Genomic DNA, 6,431 nt, shown 5'->3' with positions numbered 1-6,431 from the left:
ATGTGTCAGCATCAGTGTTTATTTGCACTGCTCCTGTGAGGAACATGGCTACAAAGGGGGGCACCCAACCTCATGAGAGAGCCCCAGCTGGGGGTCTACCTGTCCCATGGTACCATTTGGCAAATGTGCTGGGAAAAGCCATTCCAATGAAACTGCTTGAGGACTTGGGTAATTTCCCAGCTCTGACTTATTTAGTCTGCTCTGCTGGATATGAAAAATAAAACATAATTTACATTAAATAACACACTAAGTTATTCACCACAGACAGGACAGTTTTGCTCCTGCTGACTTCTTCCAGCAGTGATTTAAAGGCTGTGCTCTTCTGTGAGCCAGCGTGGCCCTTGGAGGAATCCAGAGAGGCTCTGGGCAGTTTGGTCTCCTTGCCCCTCCTGTAACTCACTCCTTTGATGCAGGTGCTGCCAGTTGCACCAGGAGAGCTGTGCCTGTGGAGATGCAAGGGTTCCCAGTTTGGAGGGGGTGACTAGGAGGTTGAGATGGGATGGGAACAGGCCCGGAGGAGGTGGCAGCAACTGATCTGTTCTGGTTGGCTCCCTCAACACAGTCAAATGGTTCTCATGCATCTTTTTGCTAGTGAAAAGTACAGATTTGGTGACACTAGGATGTTTCTGAGCTTATGTTGTGTTTTTTTGAGAATGCTAGAAGAGGACATTGAAGTTATTTTTAGAGAAAAAATATAAAAATCTAAATAACTTCAATGTCCTCTTCTAGCATTCTCAAAAAAAAGGTGGTGCCCCATTTCAGGACAGGGTGGTGGAAATAGCTTCAGCATTTCCTCCACTTGAGTAAAAAATAGAACAAAAAAGAAAAAAAAAATTGAACAAATTTGAAATAAAATGTCTGGATTTGTTGAACTCTTTGCAGTCAATCTAAAATAAAATTTCAGTCTTGCTGCCTCCTCGTAAGTGCAAGCACACACCAGGCCAGAGCTGACCACTGCTGCTGTCCTGCAATGCCTCCAGGAGGGGGGAGCTGAGGGATGAGTGCTTGCATTTGCAGTTTAAGGCCCATTTTGTGAGTGAGGCCACCGGGACAGGCAGTACCCACCAGTCCCTCCTGGCCAGGGGCTGTGGAGCCTCAGCCTGCAGTCATTCAGCTTGGCCCTGAGGGCAGCAGTTTATCTGGCTTTCTCCCTGCTCTCCCAGTCAAATTGGACATCATCAAACTCGCCTGACCTTAGCTTGCCCTGTTAGCTGGATGCTGGTGCCTCAGCAATGCCAGGGCAAAGGGAGAGGATTTGTTGTATTAACAGTTATAAATCACAGCCCCAAGCTGAACCTCCTCACTAGAACTTTCCTCCCGGCTTTTTTGCTGTCCTGTCCAGCAAGAACAGATGGTCGCTGTCCTCCCCTGCATCTGGAGAAGTGCACCACAGATCACATGGGGTGTGTGTGTAAAAGTCAGGCTTGCTCAACTCTCAGATTTTACAAGAATCAGTAAGAATTCAGATTATGCTTTCCACAGAAGGGGAAAAATCCGTTATTTGCTGCTGTTTGGCAAATCTGAGAGGGAAGGGGCACGTGGGCCAGTGCTGCAATCCTCCCCTTGGGCTGCACCAGCAAGGATATTGCTTCCACAGAAGTTTTAAAAGAAATTACTTGTCTCAGCACTTCATTTGGCTACAAGCTCCTTTGGAATTGGCTTGAGTCTGGCTTTTAATGAGCTGAGAAGTCTTGATGTCTTCTGCACTCAGATTTGATACTCACCAGCAATTCAGCTCTCTTTTCCTATATATTTCCATGAGCAAGTTTGAGCAAGGTAAGATTTTAAATCCCCCACTGGGAAGTTTGTCCATTATGGGATCAGAGCTGCAAGTCTCATGGGACCATTATGGAGCTGAGAAAGGGCTGCTGCCATGTGCTGTGGTTTGAGGAGCAAAGGGGTGTCTGGGGCTCATCTCCTTCCAGCCAGCATGGACATGGTACCACAGGTCAATAATTTTGGTGGGTGGATGATGATGAGGTTGCTGCAAATGCTGACTCATGTGGCAGCTGGACACAGCCCATGAGTCACCATGAATCATGTCCGTTGCATCTTAGGGTGCATTACTGCGCATGAAGCCTTTGATGTGAGCTGTATGTATGATTACTTGGAAACAGCTTCCCTTAATTAAATCAAAGGAAAACCATCACTGGAGTTCAGAGGCTCAGTTTGCAGGAAAAGCAAATTTCAAACATAAGCATCTAAACCCATTTCTGGCAGGACACAGCTCTGCTTCAGGCAGCCAGACGTTTCCAAATGGCACTGAGTGTTGCAAATCACAAAATTAATCTGATCACAAAAAAACTACCTCAATATAGTGTAGAGATGACCAGAGACAAGCAGCAAAGCTCAGCTTTGGCTCATGAAGCAGCTCTGGCAGCCACAGGCTGCAGAGGTGTGATGGGGGGGGGGGGGGGGGAACTGGATGGGGCTGGGGGAGGGGTAACTTGGTACCTGTGCTTTGCTCTGAAGGTCATCAAAAGCTTTCATCAAAATTCAGTGCTTTCAACTGACTTTTGCAAAGACTTGCAGCCAGTAAATATGCTAATTGACTAATTCAGCAAAGCTCTTAAGCACATACTTGAAGCTAAACAACTTTTTAAGTGCCTCTGTGAGTGAGAGCCAAGACAACCAGGGAACACAGAAGATCATTCTTCCCTGGCCTAAAATCAACAGAGACAACATGTCCAATGCAACAGCCATCTTCAAATCCCTTTTCTTCCTTCCCCTCTTGTGTGAGCCATGGAGCTCAGTTCAGAACCTTGGTGTAGTCATCAGGTCCTTACTGGAGCTGGCAGCACCTTCCTGCCAGCCTGACCCCACACTGTCCCTGTCACAACTCATCCCCCCAAACATGCTTTAACCATTATATCGACCCTACTATTAATCCATGGTATTGACCCACACTTCCTTTTGATTCCCTAAATATTTCTGGCTGCTGGAGGCCACAGGGATTTGGCAGGTTTTTCAGGTGAGCAGGGCTTGAAATGCCATGGGCAGCAAGACTGCTTGTGTTGGACCAGAGTCTGTGCCTCTCTTGTGGAAGTCCAGCTACACCTTTGTTCCTGTGTGGTGCATCTGATACTGCAAAAGGCAAGAAAGGCCTGATTATTCTTTGTGGCTCACACTCTTTGAGTTTTGATAACCCCATTCACTTTTTTCCTCTACTTATTTCTTGCTTTCTTCCTCTGGTTCAGCCCCAGCTGGAGTGGTAGAGCTGGATTTAGCTAAAGCCTGTGCCACAGACAAGCACTGGGGCTACCAAGTGTTTCTCCGGAGGGTATTCATGAATACAAGAAACAGGGAGTTACACATCTCATCTCAATGCGAAGATGATAAACGTTTTCCTCATGGATAATTTATTATCAATAATTAGTTTCATTAATAAGTGCCTGTACTTTTTCCTCTGAGGCAGAGTGTTCTTGACTTGGTGATTTTTGTTTTGGGTGGTGGCTTATTTTGCACTACAGCTGCTAGGAGGCAGCAAAGGCTGCAAACCCAGCCAGAAATTCAGACTGTCAGTTCTCTGTGCCCAATTGTGAAAACAACAGCAACAAAAAGATTATTCTCTTTGCTTTGTTGGCTCCACTTCCCTTCACTTGAGGCAATTTTCCTTTGCTGTGGAGTTCTAGTCATCCAGGGAGATGGTTGCTGCAAGAGGAGCTAAGCATTAACTGGGCTCAGTGAATCTCTGACCTTGACACTTTTGGTATTGCAGGTTATTGCTTTTAGTGCTTTTCTTTACCAGGAGGAAATGTAAAAAACCTGGGAAAAGTTACTTGGTCTTCAAACAATGCACACTAGGTGATATTTTAATAATTTTCTCCAACCAAGTGTGTCAGACCATGCCACAGCTGACATTTTAAAGATGAGCATCTCAAGCCTTTCCCTCAATAAGTGATTTTGCTTGGGAAAGGAACCAGAATTCCCTTTTAGCTTCATGTCCTTTGTGTACAAATCCATACACAGTGAGCACCTATGAGATGCATCAGTCCTTTAACCCTCACTGGGGCAAAGGGCTGGTGCGAACACTGTGTACATGAAGGCAGAAGGTGGGAAAACCTGGTCAGTCCAGAGTCTGGACATCTTCCAGCATAGCTCTGTCCCTCAGGAGTGGGCTGGGATCAGGAGCTGAAAGTAAAAATTTAAGCAGGGACTCCAAAGAATCTGTGAGGCCCATGTTAGCTTTGGTGTGTGATTTGGTGAAGCCAGGCAGAGTCTTTCATCATGCCTGTTGCAACAAATGAGAAAACAAACAAAAAAACCCAACCCCAAACCAATATAAAGTTAAGTTTTTGGTGAGCAAGAAAAATGGAACACTTTATTGCCAGTCAGTAAAGGAAAATAAACAACCCTCTGCATTTTTCTCACCAGAGAGGCAGACACATTGTAGAGGACTAAGGCATGTGATTCCTAGCAGAGCTGGTATGGGTTGTGTGGTTGTCTCCTGGCTGGCTGTAAAAATCACTTCCAATATGTATGTCTGTGGGGATGTGTAAATTATGGCAGGGAAGACAGCCTGCTCGAGTTGGCAGCCCTGATCCAAATGAAGATGTTATTTCCAACTCTGCTTGTATCCCTCTTGTTGGCATTGGTAAAATACTCTTTTAACTGTTAATGCTCAGGTTATATTCACTGTGAATCTGGGAACTCAGAGGAGCCCCTCTGCCCACCTTGGGACCAAGAGGGGCCCTACCTGCTGTTTTTATCAGATTGCAATTACATTAACATATTGATGGTCAGATTTATGATTTCCTGCTAATAAAATTGTGCTGGTGTTAATGGGCTGGTGATCAAGTGACAGGATTAAAGGGGTATTGCTGCAGTGGCTGTGCAGGTCTGGGACACTGTGCCCACCCAGCAGCAAGCCCTGAGTGCCTGCAGGCAGAGCATCTGCTTTCTGCATCATGGTTGCAGTTCCTTTATAATTCCCACTTCTTTGTGTAACTTCTGGGAAGAAAGGCTGGGGTGGGGCAGTCTCTGCTGTCATGGGCAGTGCTGCAGTGGCATCTCTGTGGTGGTACACAGCCCTCACCCACACCCTCACCCACAGCTTCCAGGGTGCTGCTGTGCCTCCTCTGGCACACAGAAACCAGACCCTGGCCAGAGCTTGAGTTTCTGCATGGACACACACTGCCGAGTTCCCACTGAGTGGTCCTGCCCCACACTTTGCCCCCTGGCACACAGGCAGGGGAGGGCTTGTCCTTTGTGAGCATCTCTTCATCCTCTGGCCACACTGGGCATGAGGGAGATGTCCTTAGCAATTAGATGGGGCTGAGAGGCAGCAGTGACTTTCAAGAACATAACAATTCAGACTTGCCTAAATGTGGGTATCACTCTGTATTACAGCAAGGTATGTTCTTGAGGCAGGGCAGCTTTGCTGAGCTGGTTCCATACAGGGCTGCTTTTATCCTGGGGTCAGGACAGCCTTGGTCCCACTGATTCCATCCACTGAGCTGTGTTTGCAGGATCAATGTCAAAGTGAAATGTGAGCAGGTCTGAGGATGCCACATTAACTGCCATTGTCATCTGCTCAGGGACAAATGCAAACTGTTTGGCTACAGAATACGTAGTTTTTGTGTGTGTGCATGGAATGACTAAAACCAAACCCATCCATTTTTATTTCTTAACATTTCTAACATTTTTTCTGTCTAATCTGTTGCAAAGTGCTGGTGCTGGAAGTTCAGTCTCTCCTGGGTTAAAAGAAATTAATGTCTTGCACAGACTTTTGTGTGCTCCTTCTCTCAGTTTGTGGTTGTTGAGTTCAGCATTTTTGGTGTGTGTGTTTTAAGGAGTGATTAACTTATTTTTGCTCGAGGCTAGCTCAGTTTCAGCTAGGAACAAGCCAAGGAGGATATGGGTTTGGTTTACAAAACCTCATCAGTGACTTTCAATTTGCTAATCCAAACCCAGAATTAAAGGGTGGCTTGGGTCCAGCTTCCAATTTGTCTCAAATAAAGTGATCAAAACCCAAATCTGAGGTTTGATAACATGGATCTATTCTTAACTCTTTCTTGCTCCATAATTTTTTCTTCTCTTTGTAGAAGGAATGGGCAGAAGACTTTTGATGACATCTTTTTTGATTGCATGCTTTTTTCCACAACTGTGAACTTATTTCCCATGGGTTTCACTCTTGCAAAGCTGAGGGACAAACTGTTTTGGAGGTGAAACTGTTGGGGGGAGTCTCAGCCTGGAGCAGATTTACCTCTGGAGCAACACGGGGGTGGTGGGACTGTGGGGCTGATGCAGGTTTGCTCATGCCCAAGGAAGAGCCCCCGTGCAGCTCCTCACCCATGGTGGGGAGCAGCTCCAACAAAAGAGTTTGTGTCAGAGAATTTTATTTCCACTTCAGCATTTCAGATTTCCAAGAGCCTCCCAAGCACAGTGCTGCAGTGTCTGTGAGTGAGCATGAACAGAACATCTGGTAAAGG

This window comes from Chaetura pelagica, unplaced genomic scaffold (genome assembly GCF_000747805.2).
Source record: "Chaetura pelagica isolate M959 unplaced genomic scaffold, ChaPel_1.0 scaffold47, whole genome shotgun sequence".
NCBI lineage: Eukaryota > Metazoa > Chordata > Aves > Apodiformes > Apodidae > Chaetura > Chaetura pelagica.
The sequence above is the reverse complement of the archived record's forward strand: the minus strand, read 5'-3'. Positions refer to the sequence as shown.